This window comes from Oncorhynchus mykiss, chromosome 2 (assembly GCF_057628025.1).
Source record: "Oncorhynchus mykiss isolate SJ-2025 chromosome 2, ASM5762802v1, whole genome shotgun sequence".
Taxonomy (NCBI): Eukaryota; Metazoa; Chordata; class Actinopteri; order Salmoniformes; family Salmonidae; genus Oncorhynchus; species Oncorhynchus mykiss.
In genome coordinates, this window is record NC_143023.1 from 92,731,091 (window position 1) to 92,750,485 (window position 19,395).

General features: G+C 42.8%; 1 protein-coding gene across 2 annotated transcripts in view; it reads left to right on the top strand.

Moving 5' to 3' along the window:
• The first annotated feature begins 2,927 nt into the window (after nt 1–2,927).
• Nucleotides 2,928–19,395, top strand: part of LOC110499936 (anoctamin-1) — a 105,036-nt gene continuing 88,568 nt past the window's right edge. For both annotated transcript variants that reach the window (XM_090212660.1, XM_090212668.1), the window contains exon 1: nt 2,928–3,299. The gene's annotated coding sequence lies outside the window, so the exon portion shown is untranslated. The remainder of the gene's footprint in view (nt 3,300–19,395) is intronic.

Sequence of the window (19,395 nt, forward strand, 5' to 3'; positions counted from 1 at the left end):
GCTAAACCAGGGTGCTACCCCAGAAAGTGTTGTTGTTTGAATATATTTAGTATGGTTTTATCTAAAAAGGATAACTAAGTGTTTCACTATTTTCATTTTTATGAAATTCACTGAGTAGGATGGTCCTCCGAGGAGCTTCCACTGGTGTATGTGTGTGTCTGTCATAACTCACTCATTGGGTTAAAAGAAGAATGAATGTCAGATAGAATGTTGGATGTGGATGAATTGATAGCATTGCTCTTACTTTCAACTGCTGTGAAACAATTTGCAACTGTGCCACTCAGTGTGACGTTTGAGCCTTGCTGTGTGACGTTTAATTGTGCCTTTTGGACCAATGTCAGTTTTTTCAGTGAGTTTGTGAAATTGTATGACAGAGATGTGTGGCATCTCAAAGCTGTATGAGTTCCTATAATATTGCAAGACCATAAATCACGCATCCTTAACAATTACTGAAGAGATCTGCCCTCATAGTTGACTGCTGCTGGTTGTAGAATGTGTGCCATGAAATATTAACCATTTCTGAAAACCTCTGCTATCTGTTTGTATCCAGAACAGACTTGGGTTTAAATGCTATTTGAAATAATTTCAAATACTTTAGCTGTTCCTAACTGAGCTTACCTTCTCTATGGGACCAATAGAGAAGTCCCAAAAGATCCCAAAAATGCAAACCCCACCCACCTGCCATTCCAGGTATGCTAAAGAAAACACTCAAATTTGAAAGATTCTAAATAGTATTTGAACCCAGGTCTGCTCCAGGTGATGTTATCTACAGTAGCACAGCAGACTATTGTGTTGGCTGTCTGTCTGGCTGGCTTCTCTATCTGGCTGGCTGGCTTCTCTATCTGGAAATCAACTCACAAGAAGCTAGATGGTTACATAAAACAACCAACACAAAAAGTTTTCTGTAATGGAATGAAATGCTTAAAATTCAAAGTCTTTCTTAGGCTCTTGATTTGATTACCACTTATTTAATATTGCACCAAAGAACAAAAAACAATGGGTTTGTTTCACTCTCAAGAATTAAAGATCCAGGATGGTCTTTAATAATATTGAAGTGGCATGGCCACTGAGTTCTTGTTCTAATGGCTCACTTGGAATACGTTCTGGGATTCAGCTGATAACATTGAGGAGTTTACAACATCAGCCACCAACTTCATTAATAAGTTCATCGACAAAGTTGTCCCCACAGTGACCGTACGTACATACTCCAAGCAGAAGCTATGTTGCCATAGGCAACATCTGTACTGAGCTAAAGGCTAGAGCAACCACTTTCAAGGAACCCTACACCCATCTGGACGCTTATAAGAAATCCCACTATGACCTCCGATGAGACATCAAACAGGCAAAGCGTCAATACCGGACTAAGATGGAATCCTACCACACCGGCTCTGACGCTTGATGGATGTGGCATGGCTTGCAAACTATCACGGATTACAAAGGGGAACCCAACCGCAAGCTGCCCAGCCTACCATATAAGGTAAATGCCTTCTATGCTCGCTTTGAGGCAAGCAACACTGAACCATGCATGAGAGCACCAGCTGTTCCGGATGACTGTGTGATCTCGCTCTCCATAGCCAATGTGAGTAAAACCTTTAAACAGGTTAACATTTGCAAAGCCGCGGGCCAGACAGAATACTAGGACGCGTACTGAGAGCTTGCGCTGACTAGCTGGCAAGTGTCATCACTAACATTTTCAAGCTATCCCTGAACCTATCTTTAATACCAACTTGTCTTAGCAGACCACCATAGTCCCCGTGCCCAAGAACGCCAAGGTAGCCTGCCTGCCTAAATGACTATCACCCCGTAGCACTTACATCGGTAGCCATGAAGGGCTTTGAAAGGCTGGTCATGGCTCACATCAACACCATCATCCCAGACACCCTGGACCTACTCCAATTTGCCTACCGCCCCTAACAGATACACAGATGACACAATCTCTATTGCACTCCACACTGCCCTCACCCACCTGGATAAAAGGAATAGCTACAGTACATAGCTACCTCAATTACCTCGTAACCTTGCACATTGACTCGATACTGGTGGTCCCTGTATATAGCCATGTTATTTTTTACTTGATTTTGTTATTCATTATTTAATGTGTATTTATTTCTTATGTCACTATTTCTATTTGAATTATCATTTGTTTTATATTCATCTTCAATTCTGCATTGTTTGAAAAGGACCTGTAAGGAAGCGTTTCACTGTTAGTCTACACCTGTTGTTTACTAAGCATGTGACAAATAAAATGTGATTTGATTTGATTTTACTTGTGACTTGAGTTTGTTTGTCTGCTTGAACTGCGTATGTGATGGCAAATCTGATTATTCAATTGGCATTTAACTGTAAGAATGTTGGCCAAATCTTAAGCCTATAATGTCTTGTGCTTCATTCACATTTGGATTACATTTTTGGGAGGAAATCTCCCTTATTTTTCAGCTTGAAGTCATGCGAGTTCAACAACAACTCAAATACTCAGGTAGAGTTTCACCTGGTCAGGTAAAGAAAAGCTCTGGCTTAGCATTTGATGTGATCTCGCATAGTAACTAATGTCAAGCAGTAAACAAGCAAGATTCTCTCCAAACAGGACAACCTTAAAGCCATAGCATATGATGATTAGGCTACCATCTGATTGTTATCATTATGCATAACTAAAAGTGTTATTGCAAGTAGTTGATCCTATCACAACAACGGTTGAGGTATCAAAGCCAAATGTGAGGGTTGTAGTATGTCTTGTAGGTTGCACAATGTCTACTACAGATTAAGATATATTTTTACATCTAAAAACCACAGGCACTGCTCATTTTTGCTTGCAGTGCACCTTTTTACATTTCACATGGTGGAGTACCTAGCTATTAAGTGGATTGGTTAGGCTATCGTTGTTAGTTGCGTTATTTGTAGAACAGAGAATAATTCCCGCCTACACAATCAAAGTGACGTAGGATGTCTCTTGCATATGGATCAAAACCCAGATGGCCTGCGTAAATATGTAATTATTGAGTTGGGCTTGTTTGGAACCTTAATTAAATTGAATCTACACTATTAGAAATAGGACTGAGACGTCAACCGCGCAGGGACTGCCTCAGACATATATGTTCATGCATACCTCTGCCTGAAAACTTTCTGTGCGACTCGAGGAAGGAGGGCTCGTGCGCTTGTGCAATTGGTTGACAAGAGCGCAGTGCGCTGACTGTCCTCCGAACAACGAGAGGCTGACTGCTTAGTCGTTATGGATTTAAATTACCTGTAAACAGTATCAGCAGGTTTGACAGGACATCCTTACACTATTTCATCAATTGCAGGTAAAAAAGTGGCTGATACATATCTATATGATGTTGTTCAGTGGACGTGTCTGTGGTTCGGTGGGGATGTTGAAACAATGACTAGCCTTTTCACAGTAAACTATTATTTTGTATGTTTAAATTAATATTTAAAAATGATACATGCCATCTCAATTCCCCTCGCAGGACAATAACACCCTTTAATATGCATGCTTAATAACGATGTAAAACATTAAACGAGATGTGTATCTCTTTCTCGAAGGTTTTGTGAATAAATATACGTTTTAAATTAGGATTCTGATATAAAATGCTGTGAACTAGTTCTTCACTTTGTTTCTTGCTTCTTTAACTTAAACTGTAAAGAGAGCATGTTTACATGCTGCAGTGATGTAGACTGGTTGGACTCGGCAAGGTGAGAGGCAATTCAAACAGAGAGAGCTGCTGATAAGGTTATAGTTTTGAGTCTGAGCGAGCGTCAACAAAGTTTTGTTGTACTGTACAGACATGAAACTAGGCTAGACAAATTGTTAAAGTTAATTAGACGGTAGTTTAAGTTTTCAGGCAGCTCGGTGGCAATTATAATTCTGTATTTCATATTACAGTACACCTACTGTAATATAAATACGATATCGAAGCAAGTACTTATGTAATGACACACAGTACAATAACGTTAAATTGACTATTATACTGTAATTACAAGGTATTGGTACAAGCAGGTTGGCTGCTAGGTAAACTGTTTACTCATTACAGTATATTAATGAATAGTTGGTGTTTTATATCACTTGCACGTCTAGAGGCCGTAAGAAAGGCTTCCAAACTGGCAGCGATTACAGGGAAATGCAGACAAAAAGGACATGGCAAGATGCTCAACCAATTAAGGTTTAAGACTTGTAGCCTTGTCCCTATACACTTTAAATCGACGGGGACATAATTGGTACAGCCTTCTCACTCACAGGTGTAACAAGTAAAGCATCTTACGAGGCACACCTCAAAAAAATAGTAATAAGCCAGAAACAACAATAACATGCACACATTAGGGGTCAAAAGGTTTTTGGTGTTCCAAAGATAGGTACTGTATTCTATGGGATGGAATTACAGTCCCATTTAAGAGACAGGATTCTTTCCCTGGCCTCACCATTTTCCCACAAATGCACAATAAATGACAGTATTCTGCAGTAAAACGTTTTAGAGTATTTTACTGTTATTAATACTCCCAAATTACCGTATAATATACAGTTTTCCGTTACAGTGCAACTGTACAAAATGTGAGTATATTATTTGGTAGACAAACATTAAGCTATCCGTTGACAGTTTAAAATAGGGAGCTACAAAGGTCAGTCCTAAATTACACTGACTGACTCCGAGCGCATTGTTTCTGTCCGAAGCTATGCCTGATAGCAGAGTGACCACAACGTCCAGTTTACCTTTCCTATTGTCGGATATGATTTAGTGATGAATGCCGAGCTTGAGGAGGGGAACCCGTTCTGATTCTAGGGTGTCATGTATACTAATCCTGGACCGAGTGAACAGTTTTCCCTGTGGTGGAACCCTCGCCTGTCTTTGTCAGTCAAGTCTGTGTGCACTTTGCAAGGCTGTCAGAAGGTAATTTTGTCAATGCTGCATGCGTTGTGTGTTCGGTCTATCGAGTTGTTAATGTAGGCCGAGGCTATCCACCATGTAAGTGTGAGACTTGTGTAACTTGTAACTGATAAATGTATTGGGTTTATCTCATGACATGTGAACTGTTGTTTGATAGCATTTTGGTTTGCAATTTGGTTTGGTTTGCACTAATTATTATTGTTAACGCATGCGTTTCCAAACATGTTTGGCCCACGACCCCATTTTGATATCTGAAAATTCTTGCGATGCCCATCATGTGAAAATAATGATGTAATTAACTTTTTTATTTTGGGCAATGGCAGTCAATTGAAAAACATTCTAACAGTATTTATGATTGTCTTCTTAACTCCCCATCACATAATTTTAATGTGGGGTTATGAACGTCAATTGCAAATTAGTTGGACATAATGTGTCTTATCTCACCACCACTAATGAGATGGGTGTGCTTGATGCATGTCGAGAGTCAGAGGTTCTCGTGGTCGACTGTGCGCACTTTATCTCTGCTGTCACATTCAACCTGTATCGATATTTGGTTTTAATACAGAAGAGAGCACTCACTGATGGTTCTTTAAAGACAACTGGGAACTCGGAAAAATACGAGGTCAAATCATGACGTCCGTGATGTTCAGTTCGGAAAGTCGGAAGCTCTAGAAAGAGGCCCAATTTCCTGAGTTTGGAATTCCGAGTTGGTTGACCGTAAAAATAAAAAAATAAATAAAAAAAGAGTTCCCAGTTGTCTTGAACGCACTGAAGTCGGAGATTTCCGAGTTCCCAGTTGTTTTGAACGCGGCATTAATGCTCAGAGGGTGACGGCAGGGCATTATTATTCCAGTTGAGTCAGGAACCAAAGCCCCTCGGTAGTGACCAGTGAATGCATTCTGTCACATGACGGCTCGCTCAGCTGTTCGATTTCACTTACAGGCATATCGATTGAACCAGGGGCACAGTCAAACGGATTGGGAAGTCGTTCCCAATGTGCTCTTCCAAGTCTTGAAGGTTATCAGTCATCACTCGTATGGGACACTTACAGATGCTGTTTTCTGTTAGAAACATATATTTTTTCATCACACAGAAAGTCAACCAAGTCTAATTTTTACATCCATTGTGAATGACAGCAGTTCCTCTCTCAATGTGAAAAATCTTCCCAACACTCCTCGATAATCACCAATCCTCCGTGTGAAATAGAACATTGTCATGCTCTAATCCAGTGGATGTGGTTTTATGTAGTTTACAATCAAAATTACCTGGTGCAGCATATCTCTGACTTCTGTGCTCAGCTCTTTTGAGGACATTTGCTCTCGGTGTAACATAGAATGCGTCTATATGAGAGAGGGAGACATTCATAACTAGAGTGCATATGCCCGCGCTCCGTCCCGCCATAGATGGAGCCCCATCTGTGCAAAACCCCACCATTCAATCCCATGGAAACTTGTTTTTGGCCAATATGGCCACGCAGCACACTGAACAGCCCCATGTGCAGTTGCATGCTCGGGAATCGTGAGACAGAAAAATGTCCTCGTGAATAGCATCCCCCGACATGTATAGAGAACACAATTCAATGCATGGGCATCTCTGTCCTCACATTAATGTCAATTTGGAGAGCATACACTGGGGAGTTTTTGAATCGTTCAGCAGTTAAGAGTTTCGTTATGATTGCTAGCAATAGCATAAATGATTCGTTTAACAGTGTTATCTGACAAAGCTATTGATCTGTGTTTCTGTGCCTCTGCCTCCCCACACATTATTTTCACCATATCAATTGCGTCCGGTAATATCAAAGTCTCTGCAATAGTCTGTGTGGTTTCAAGGCGTAGCGGACCGAACCATTCACGGTGGGGATGATTCAAGTGTAATGGTCAAGTGCAGACTTTTTCCATGATCTAAGGGGCTCTGGTTGAATTGTATATTTTAGATTGAAATCATTTGAATTTAGAATTTTAAGGTTAACCACATTACAATGATTTTGATACAACGACTATATTATAATATATCTATATATATTTTTTGTTTGTATATTTATATTTTTTCCAGATTTTGGTAATTATCCGGCAACCCCATTTTCATATAAGACGACCCCACATGGGGTTGTGACCCTTGGTTTGGGAACGCTGTCTTAATGTAACTGTCCATAGAAAAGCTCAATTTTAAAAGTTAATATTCTGTTAACTCATACCTAAATAATGTTGCTGACTCATCCTACTGTATACCCGTATTTGTGGATAAAGCATAAATTGGCAAAAAACATTTTAAAAAAAACACCAAAAAGTTGTACCTTAAACACACAGTTTCCACAATTCTTGCTATTTCCTCATAGGCGATGATGTCATACTCCTGCAGAGGATGTGCTGGCAAATCATCAATTTACTCACATTCATGTGTTGTTGGGGCATGCCCACACCATTCCAACACAGAAAAAAAACTGCTTTTTAACACTTAATTAAAAAATATGTAAAGGAAAACTATTTCACCCATATTGTAAGTAATTATAGGTCATATTTCAGAGAAATATTGAAACACTGGACAGTTACTTTAATAATCACTGTGCAGTTCGGCTAATAATGTATTTGCTCACACATTAGACATTTTCTAAAGCTCAAGGGCCCCCTGAAATCTGAAGTGTCATTAGGTCTGGGTCCTACATGCATGTGCTGTCAACGTGCATTTGAAACAATTTGATATGGTTACACTGTGTAAGTTCAGTCAGATTCCTTAAGTCAATATCTGCTATGGAATTACTGGGTGTTTACGCACATCACATACTACTTTACCTGTAGGGCCCCTGAAATCTGCAATGTCATTTGATCTGGGTTCCTAGAAGGACTCACTGCTACACCACTCTTCCCATCTCTGCCCTGGGGGATAGTGATGTGATAGATGCTTTTTGGGATGTATAAAGTCAACACAGTGTCAACACATTGGGGTCACATTCACTTGCAAGGTTGTCCTATGACCTATATGCAGTCCCATCGAGTCACTGAATCAAATTTATAATACCCTTTTTCCATCAGCAGTTGTCACAAAGTGCTTTTACAAGTAACCTAGATCCCAAATATTGTGCTTCCTAGAAGGAAGAAACCTAGAGAGGAACCAGGCTCAGAATCACTTTATTCACCAAGTACATTTTCACATACCTGGAATTATACTTGGTGAATAAGTGCTGCCAGCAATAGTCAATGTACAGACAGAATAATGACGCAAGGTCAACATAGTCAGCATACAGCATATACTATATAAATACAGAAAACGTAAAACTCTGAAGTAAAGCTGATTTACAGTGATGATGTCCAATTTACAGAGGGGAAATATTGATACATGAAGAGGAAGGGATGCTGCCATGACAAATACAGCATATACATATACAGTGATGTCCATAGTGTAAATGCAGAATAGTGCCGTTATTAGAATAAAAGGAAGTTGATGGCAAAGTGCAGAGATATGACAAGGTTCAGTGATAGGACAAGGTTCAGTGTCAGGACAAGTTGCAGAGATAGGACAATGTTCCGTAATAGGACAAGTTGCAGAGATAGGACAAGGTTCAGTGATAGGACAATGTTCCGTGATAGGACAAGGTTCAGCGATAGGACAAGGTTCAGTGATAGGACAAGGTGCAGAGATAGGACAAGGTTCAGTGATAGGACAAGGTTCAGTGATAAGACAAGGTTCAGTGTCAGGACAAGTTGCAGAGATAGGACAAGGTTCAGTGATAGGACAAGTTGCAGAGATAGGACAAGGTTCAGTGATAGGACAAGGTTCAGTGATAGGACAAGGTTCAGTGATAGGACAAGGTTCAGTGATAGGACAAGGTTCAGTGATAGGACAAGGTGCAGTGATCGGACAAGGTGCAGTGATCAGACAAGGTGCAGTGATCAGACAAGGTGCAGTGATAGGACAAGGCGCAGTGATCAGACAAGGTGCAGTGATAGGACAAGGTTCAGTGATAGGACAAGGTTCAGTGATAGGACAAGGTTCAGTGATAGGACAAGGTTCAGTGATAGGACAATGTGTAGTGATAGGACAAGTGACAGGGCAAGGTATAGAGATAGGACAAGGTGCAGTGACAGGACAAGGTGCAGTGATCGGACAAAATGCAGAGACAGGACAAGGTGCAGTGATCGGACAAGGTGCAGAGACAGGACAAGGTGCAGAGACAGGACAAGGTGCAGAGACAGGACAAGGTGCAGTGATCGGACAAGGTGCAGTGATCAGACAAGGTGCAGTATTAGGACAAGATGCAGTGATCAGACAAGGTGCAGAGACAGGACAAGGTGCAGTGATCGGACAAGGTGCAGTGATCAGACAAGGTGCAGTGATCAGACAAGGTGCAGTGATCAGACAAGGTGCAGTGATAGGACAAGGCGCAGCAATCGGACAAGGTGCAGAGATAGGACAAGGTGCAGTGATAGGACAATGTGCAGTGATAGGACAAGGCGCAGCAATCGGACAAGGTGCAGTGATAGGACAAGGTGCAGTGATAGGACAAGGTGCAGAGATAGGACAAGGTGCAGTGATAGGACAAGGTGCAGTGATCAGACAAGGTGCAGTGATAGGACAAGGTGCAGTGATAGAACAAGGTGCAGTGATAGGACAAGGTGCAGTGATAGGACAAGGTGCAGAGATAGGACACGGTGCAGTGATAGGACAAGGTGCAGTGATAGGACAAGGTGCAGTGATCAGACAAGGTGCAGTGATAGGACAAGGTTCAGTGATAGGACAATGTTCAGTGATAGGACAAGGTTCAGTGATAGGACAATGTGTAGTGATAGGACAAGTGACAGGGCAAGGTGTAGAGATAGGACAAGGTGCAGTGACAGGACAAGGTGCAGTGATAGGACAAGGTGCAGTGATCGGACAAAATGCAGAGACATGACAAGGTGCAGTGATCGGACAAGGTGCAGAGACAGGACAAGGTGCAGAGACAGGACAAGGTGCAGAGACAGGACAAGGTGCAGTGATCGGACAAGGTGCAGTGATCAGACAAGGTGCAGTATTAGGACAAGATGCAGTGATCAGACAAGGTGCAGAGACAGGACAAGGTGCAGTGATCGGACAAGGTGCAGTGATCAGACAAGGTGCAGTGATCAGACAAGGTGCAGTGATAGGACAAGGTGCAGCAATCGGACAAGGTGCAGAGATAGGACAAGGTGCAGTGATAGGACAATGTGCAGTGATAGGACAAGGCGCAGCAATCGGACAAGGTGCAGTGATAGGACAAGGTGCAGTGATAGGACAAGGTGCAGAGATAGGACAAGGTGCAGTGATAGGACAAGGTGCAATGATCAGACAAGGTGCAGTGATAGGACAAGGTGCAGTGATAGGACAAGGTGCAGTGATAGGACAAGGTTCAGTGATAGGACAAGGTGCAGAGATAGGACACGGTGCAGTGATAGGACAAGGTGCAGTGATAGGACAAGGTGCAGAGATAGGACAAGGCGCAGCAATCGGACAAGGTGCAGTGATAGGACAAGGAGCGGTGATATGACACGGTGTTGTCTGGTGGTCTATCAGATTCTGACTGTACTGGAATAGAGGTTAACAGTACACTATATCTGACCATCACACATATTTGATGACCCTAAGGGCCACTGAAACATCATCTCTAGTCCGATGTAACTGTTCCTATATCGCCTCCCCTTGTCTTATAGAGACTTATGTAGCCAGTAGCTAGTCAATCACTATGAGTCAATCACTATGAGTAGGACTGAGTTTGTTGTGGGAGTACAATTTGGGTTGTGAGAGGAAAGACCTGACTCTGTCCACAAAGATTGTTGTGGTCTGTTGACTTTGCAAGGTAGTTCTAATTGGAGTACCATCGGGTCTGGTCTGGAAGATCTAACAGTGCACCTCTTTTGAGTGTAATACTGATTTCTGCTGAATAAGGATGTTTTGGGTTTAAAGCATTTTTTTTTTACCTTGTTTTATTTATTTCCATCCTTTTTTCTCTCCCTCTGAGTAAGCTAGTGTCAAACTTTTTCAAAACAGGTAAAACAAGAAAACTGGTGTGGTTTTAGGACTGTGTGAGTTTTAGAACTTTACTTTAGAGTTGAGTAGATTCAGAGTTCAGGAAGCACAGAATGGATGAGAATGAGACCAGGCACAACAACAAAATAAATAGTAAGAATTAATGATGACAATGAATTTACTAATTGTATATTTATATGTATCATTTTTTTCTCCTTTATACTGATTTATAAATTCAATATTACATGTATTTTATTTTCATTAGGTGATTGAACATTTATCGTAACTTTACGCTACTTTGGTTTCTCTTATATGCAACAGTTTAGTGGTGTCCTGTATAGATATATTGACCTATAGACAGTTTTGTAGTATCCTGTGTTAATATACTGACCTATAGACAGTTTAGTGGTACCTGTGTATATGTTGACCTATGGACAGTTTTGTAGTATCCTCTGTAGATATATCAAATCTAATTGTATTAGTCACATGCGCCGAATACAACAGTAGACCTTACAGTGAAATGTTTACTTACGAGCCCCTGACCAACAATGCAGTTTTAAAAAATACAAGTAATTAAAATAACAATAAAGAGACTATATACATGGGGGTACCGGTACAGAGTCAATGGCAGGAGCACCAGTTAGATGAGGTAATATGTACATGAAGGTGGTGGGGGGGGGGGGCAATACAAATAGTCTGGGTAGCCATTTGGTTAGGTGTTCAGGAGTCTTAAGGCTGAAGTCTCTTGGACCTAGACTTGGCGCTCCGGTACCGCTTGCCATGCGGGAGCAGAGAGAACAGTCTATGACTAGGGTGGCTGGAGTCTTTGACAATATTTAGGGCCTTCCTCTGACACCGCCTGGTATAGAGGTCCTGCATGGCAAGAAGCTTGGCACCTGTGAAGTACTGGGCCGTTCGCACTATCCTCTGTGCCTTGGAGAAGGAGGCCAAGCAGTTGCCATACCAGGTAGTGATGCAACCAGTCAGGATTCTCTTGATATCAGGAATCAAGGTAAGACCCAGATGTAGACTGTCGAAGTAACAGTGTTTATTGTAGCACAGGGGCAGGCAAAGACAGATCAAGGCGGGCAGGGGTCGAAAATCCAGGGTAAGGCAAAGGTACAGGACGGCAGGCGGACTCTGGGTCAGGGACAGGCAGAGTTCAGTAATCCAGAGGTGGAGCAAAGGTACAGGACGGCAAGCAGGCTCAGGGTCAGGCAGAGAGATCAGGCGGGTACAGGGTCAGGACAGGCAAAGGTTGAAAACCAGGAGGACAAGGAAAGAGAGGCTGGGAAACGACAGGAGCTGACAGGAAAAATGCTGGCTAGCTTGAACGAATAAGATGAACTGGCAGCAAACAGACAGAGAACACAGGTATAAATACACGGGATGATAGGGAAGATGGGTGACACCTGCAGGGGGTGTAGACACACAAGGACAGGTGAAACAGATCAGGGCATGACACTCGATGATGCAGCTGTAGAACCTTTTCAGGATCTGAGGACCCATGCCAAATCTTTTCAGTCCCCTGAGGGTGGAATAGGTTTTTTTCGTGCGTGCTCAGTCCTCGTTTTCCTGTAGTCCACAATCATCTCCTTTGTCTTGATCCCGTTGAGGGAGAGCTTGTTGTCCTGGCACCACACGGCCAGGTCTCTGACCTCCTCCATATAGGCTGTCTCATCGTTGTCGGTGATCAGGCCTACCATTGTTGTGTCATCGGCAAACTTAATGATGATGTTGGAGTCGTGCCTGGCCGTGCAGTCATGAGTGAACAGGGAGTACAGGAGGTGACTGAGCACTCACCCCTGAGGGGCCCCTGTGTTGAGGATCAGCTTGGCAGATGTGTTGTTACCTACCCTTACCACTTGGGGGTGGCCCGTCAGGAAGTCTGGGAACCAGTTGCAGAGGGAGGTGTTTAGTCCCAGGGTCCTTAGCATATTGATGAGCTTTGAGGGCACTATGGTGTTGAACGCTGTGCTGTAGTCAATGAATTGCATTCTCACATAGGTGTTCCTTTTTACCAGGTGGGAAAGGGCAGTGTGGAGTGGGAAAGGGCAGTGTGGAGTGCAATAGAGATTGCATCATCTGTGGATCTGTTGGGGCGGTATGCAAATTGGAGTGGGTCCAGGGTGTCTGGGATAATGGTGTTGATGTGAGCCATGACCAGCCTTTCAAAGCACTTCATGGCTACGGACGTGAGTGCTACGGGTCGGTAGTAATTTAGCCAGGTTACCTTAGTGTCCTTGGGCACAGACACTATGGTGGTCTGCTTGAACCATGTTGGTATTACAGACTCAGACAGGGAGAGGTTGAAAATGTCAGTAAAGACACTTGCCAGTTGGTCAGCGCAAGCTCGCAGTACACGTCCTGGTAATCCGTCTGACCCTCTGGCCTTGTGAATGTTGACCTGCTTAAAGGTCTTACTCACATCGGCTGTGGAGAGCGTGTTCACACAATCTTCCGGAACAGCTGGTGCTCTCATGCATGTTTCAGTGTTATTTGCCTCGAAGCGAGCATAGAAGTAGTTTATCTCGTCTGGTAGGCTCGTGTCACTGGGCAGCTCTCGGCTTTGCTTCCCTTTGTAGTCTGTAATGGTTTAGAAACCCCGCCACATCCGAAGAGATGGTGTAGTACGATTCAATCTTAGTCGATTCGATCTTAGTCGATCTTAGTCATGTACGCTTTGCCTGTTTGATGGTTCATCGGAGGGCATAGCGGGATTTATTTACAAGCTTCTGGGTTAGAGTTCCGCTCCTTGAAAGTGGCAGCTCTAGCCTTTAGCCCAGTGCGGACGTTGCCTGTAATCCATGGCTTTTGGTTGGGCTATGTATGTACGGTCACTGTGGTGACGACGTCATCGATGCACTTATTGATGAAGCCAATGACCGATGTGGTGTACTCCAATGCCATCGGAGGAATCCCGGAACATATTCAGTCTGTGCTAGCAAAGCAGTCCTGTAGCTTAGCATCTGTTTCATCTGACCGCTTTTTATTGATCTCGTCACTGGTGCTTCCTGCTTTAATTTTTTATTGTAAGCAGGAATGAGGAGGATATAATTATGGTCAGACTTGCCAAATGGAGGATGAGGGAGATCTTTGTATACTTCTCTGTGTGTGGAGTAAAGGTGGTCCAGAGTTTTTTCCCTCTGGTTGCACATTTAACATGCTTATAGAAATTTGGTTAAGAGGATTTATAGTTTCCCTGCATTAAAGTCTCCGGCTACTAGGAGTGCCGCCTCTGGTTGAGTCTTTTCTTGTTTGCTTATGGCGAAATACAGCTCATTCAATGCTGTCTTAGTGCCAGCCTTTGACTGTGGTGGTACATAAACAGCTACGAAAAATACAGATGAAAACTCTCTAGGTAGATAGTGTGGTCTACAGCTTATCATGAGATACTCTACCTCAGGCGAGCAATAGCTCAAGACTTCCTTAGATATCGTGCACTAGCTGTTATTTACAAAAATACATAGTCTGCAGCCCCTTGTCTTACCAGACGCTGCTGTTCTATCCTGCCGGTGCAGCGTAAAACCAGCCAGCTGTCTGTTGATAGTGTCGTATAGTGTCGTAGTTCAGCCACGACTCCGTGAAGCATAAGATATTACAGTTTTGAATATCCCGTTGGTAGTTTAATCTTCCGCGTAGGTCATCTATTTTATTGTCCAAAGATTGCACATTTTCTTGCAGAATGGAAGGAAGTGGGGGTTTATTCGATTGCCTACAAATTCTCAGAAGGAGGCCCCCTTTTTCTCTTCACGCAAATCATGTAGATCTGGGCCTGCTCCCGAGAAAGCATCGGGCTCGTCAGACTCGTTAGATGAAAAAAAGGATTCTGCCAGTCTGTGGTGAGTAATCGCAGTCCTGAAGTCCAGAAGTTATTTTCAGTAATAAGAAACGGTAGCTGCAACATTATGCACAAAATAAGTAAAAAATAAGTTACAAACAATGAAAATAAATGAACAAAAAAGCACAATCGGTTGGGGTCAGGTAAAATGTCTGCCTTCTTCTCCAGCGCCATTTTAGTTTATATTGATATATTGACCCATAGACAGTTTTGTAGTATCCTGTGTAGATACATTGACGGGCAACTTGATATTAATTGAAGTGTAGTGTGTCCAAATTGTGTCCAAATTCCACAGACACCATTCTAATATTAGAACAAGAGGAAGTCCATGTTTTTCTTTTTTCTTCTCCACTTCACTTATCTTCTTTTTTTTTTACCAATGATTCCCACGGAGACTCCTAATACTTGGGTCTGCTTATTTAAACTGCCAAACACACAACTGGATTGAAGCCCGATGTTTTAAAGCTAACAGGGAATTCAAGTTGCACAGAAGTGAGCCCAGAGTCAGAGATAGTCAGGGACTAGATGGAGACCAGCTGGCCAGTAGCTTATGTTAGTGAAGATGCACGCACATTTTTCCTTTGAGTGGAGGACAAGCACCATCCGGGTTAGGTTCAACAGAGTCCAAGGAGCAATTCACATGCAGTATGTCTAAAAAATAAACAACGCTCAGTTGCAAACTCTCAGATGTCATCTCCCTCAGACCCAGGCATGCCTGGGCAGCTAGCAGGAAGATGAAGAGTGATGATTTCACAGATATAAATATTGCTTTTAGAAGCTTTAGTTGGATGACCATGGAAAACAAACGCAACACTTTTAAACATTCTGTTATTAGATGTGGATTACACAAGTGTAAAGGGGGATCAAAGACCTTTCTTGAAGATGAAGATGGTTTTCCAACATTTTTTCATTTATATTATTTTGCCACTATATCATTATTTGATATTCATGCACATTAATGTACTGAATAATTTATGTGATATGTTGAATAAAGGTATTCTCTAACTCCCTCACACAGTAATAAATTAGGTCACCCTTAACAAAATCATCAAGATGTACATTTCTGTGATTGTAAATTGTAAATATTAATTATTTAATATTTTCATATACAGTGGCTTGCAAAGTATTCACCCCCCTTGGCATTTGTCCTCTTTTGTAGTTTGATTAACACAACATGCCTACCACTTTGAAGATGCAAAATATGTTTTATTGTGAAACAAACAAGAAATCAGACAAAAAACAGAAAACTTGAGCGTGCATAACTTTTCACCCCCACCAAAGTCAATACTTTGTAGAGCCACCTTTTGCAGCAATTACAGCTGCAAGTCTCTTGGGGTATGTCTCTATAAGCTTGGCACATCTAGCCACTGGGATTTTTACCCATTCTTCAAGGCAAAACTGCTCCAACTCCTTCAAGTCGGATGGGTTCCGCTGGTGTACAGCAATCTTTAAGTCATACCACAGATTCTCAATTGGATTGAGGTCTGGGCTTTGACTAGGCCACTCCAAGACATTTAAATGTTTCCCCTTAAACCACTCAAGTGTTGCTTTAGCAGTATGCTTAGTGTCATTGTCCTGCTGGAAGGTGAACCTCCGTCCCAGTCTCAAATCTCTGGAATACTGAAACAGGTTTCCCTCAAGAAATTCCCTCTATTTAGCACCATCATTCCTTCAATTCTGACTAGTCTCCCAGTCCCTGCCGATGAAAAACATCCCCAGAGCATGATTTTTTTAAAATTTTTTATTTTACCTTTATTTAACCAGGTAGGCAAGTTGAGAACAAGTTCTCATTTACAATTGCGACCTGGCCAAGATAAAGCAAAGCAGTTCGACAGATACAACAACACAGAGTTACACATGGAGTAAAACAAACATACAGTCAATAATAAAGTATAAACAAGTCTATATACAATGTGAGCAAATGAGGTGAGAAGGGAGGTAAAGGCAAAAAAAGGCCTTGGTGGCAAGGTAAATACAATATAGCAAGTAAAACACTGGAATGGTAGTTTTGCAATGGAAGAATGTGCAAAGTAGAAATAAAAATAATGGGGTGCAAAGGAGCAAAATAAATTAAATACAGTTGGGAAAGAGGTAGTTGATAGGGCTAAATTATATGTGGGCTATGTACAGGTGCAGTAATCTGTGAGCTGCTCTGACAGTTGGTGCTTAAAGCTAGTGAGGGAGATAAGTGTTTCCAGTTTCAGAGATTTTTGTAGTTCGTTCCAGTCATTGGCAGCAGAGAACTGGAAAGAGAGGCGGCCAAAGAAAGAATTGGTTTTGGGGGTGACTAGAGAGATATACCTGCTGGAGCGTGTGCTACAGGTGGGAGATGCTATGGTGACCAGCGAGCTGAGATAAGGGGGGACTTTACCTAGCAGGGTCTTGTAGATGACATGGAGCCAGTGGGTTTGGCGACGAGTATGAAGCGAGGGCCAGCCAACGAGAGCGTACAGGTCGCAATGGTGGGTAGTGTATGGGGCTTTGGTGACAAAACGGATTGCACTGTGATAGACTGCATCCAGTTTGTTGAGTAGGGTATTGGAGGCTATTTTGTAAATTACATCGCCAAAGTCGAGGATTGGTAGGATGGTCAGTTTTACAAGGGTATGTTTGGCAGCATGAGTGAAGGATGCTTTGTTGCGAAATAGGAAGCCAATTCTAGATTTAACTTTGGATTGGAGATGTTTGATATGGGTCTGGAAGGAGAGTTTACAGTCTAACCAGACACCTAAGTATTTGTAGTTGTCCACGTATTCTAAGTCAGAGCCGTCCAGAGTAGTGATGTTGGACAGGCGGGTAGGTGCAGGTAGTGATCGGTTGAAGAGCATGCATTTAGTTTTACTTGTATTTAAGAGCAGTTGGAGGCCACGGAAGGAGAGTTGTATGGCATTGAAGCTTGCCTGGAGGGTTGTTAACACAGTGTCCAAAGAAGGGCCGGAAGTATACAGAATGGTGTCGTCTGCGTAGAGGTGGATCAGAGACTCACCAGCAGCAAGAGCGACCTCATTGATGTATACAGAGAAGAGTGTCGGTCCAAGAATTGAACCCTGTGGCACCCCCATAGAGACTGCCAGAGGTCCGGACAACAGACCCTCAGATTTGACACACTGAACTCTATCAGAGAAGTAGTTGGTGAACCAGGCGAGGCAATCATTTGAGAAACCAAGGCTGTTGAGTCTGCCGATGAGGATGTGGTGATTGACAGAGTCGAAAGCCTTGGCCAGATCAATGAATACGGCTGCACAGTAATGTTTCTTATCGATGGCGGTTAAGATATCGTTTAGGACCTTGAGCGTGGCTGAGGTGCACCCATGACCAGCTCTGAAACCAGATTGCATAGCAGAGAAGGTATGGTGAGATTCAAAATGGTCGGTAATCTGTTTGTTGACTTGGCTTTCGAAGACCTTAGAAAGGCATGGTAGGATAGATATAGGTCTGTAGCAGTTTGGGTCAAGAGTGTCCCCCCCTTTGAAGAGGGGGATGACCGCAGCTGCTTTCCAATCTTTGGGAATCTCAGACGACACGAAAGAGAGGTTGAACAGGCTAGTAATAGGGGTGGCAACAATTTCGGCAGATAATTTTAGAAAGAAAGGGTCCAGATTGTCTAGCCCGGCTGATTTGTAGGGGTCCAGATTTTGCAGCTCTTTCAGAACATCAGCTGAATGGATTTGGGAGAAGGAGAAATGGGGAAGGCTTGGGCGAGTTGCTGTTGGGGGTGCAGTGCTGTTGACAGGGGTAGGAGTAGCCAGGTGGAAAGCATGGCCAGCAGTAGAAAAATGCTTATTGAAATGTTCAATTATGGTGGATTTATCAGTGGTGACAGTGTTTCCTATCTTCAGTGCAGTGGGCAGCTGGGAGGAGGTGTTCTTATTCTCCATGGACTTTACAGTGTCCCAGAACTTTTTTGAGTTAGTGTTGCAAGAAGCAAATTTCTGCTTGAAAAAGCTAGCCTTGGCTTTTCTAACTGCCTGTGTATAATGGTTTCTAGCTTCCCTGAACAGCTGCATATCACGGGGGCTGTTCGATGCTAATGCAGAACGCCATAGGACGTTTTTGTGTTGATTAAGGGCAGTCAGGTCTGGGGAGAACCAAGGGCTATATCTGTTCCTGGTTCTAAATTTCTTGAATGGGGCATGTTTATTTAAGATGGTTAGGAAGGCATTTTAAAAAAATATCCAGGCATCCTCTACTGACGGGATGAGGTCAATATCCTTCCAGGATACCCCGGCCAGGTCGATTAGAAAGGCCTGTTCGCTGAAGTGTTTCAGGGAGCGTTTTACAGTGATGAGAGGAGGTCGTTTGACCGCTGACCCATTACGGATGCAGGCAATGAGGCAGTGATCGCTGAGATCTTGGTTGAAGACAGCAGAGGTGTATTTAGAGGGGAAGTTGGTTAGGATGATATCTATGAGGGTGCCCGTGTTTAAGGCTTTGGGGAGGTACCTGGTAGGTTCATTGATAATTTGTGTGAGATTGAGGGCATCAAGTTTAGATTGTAGGATGGCTGGGGTGTTAAGCATGTTCCAGTTTAGGTCGCCTAGCAGCACGAGCTCTGAAGATAGATGGGGGGCAATCAGTTCACATATGGTGTCCAGAGCACAGCTGGGGGCAGAGGGTGGTCTATAGCAGGCGGCAACGGTGAGAGACTTGTTTTTAGAAAGGTGGATTTTTAAAAGTAGAAGTTCAAATTGTTTGGGT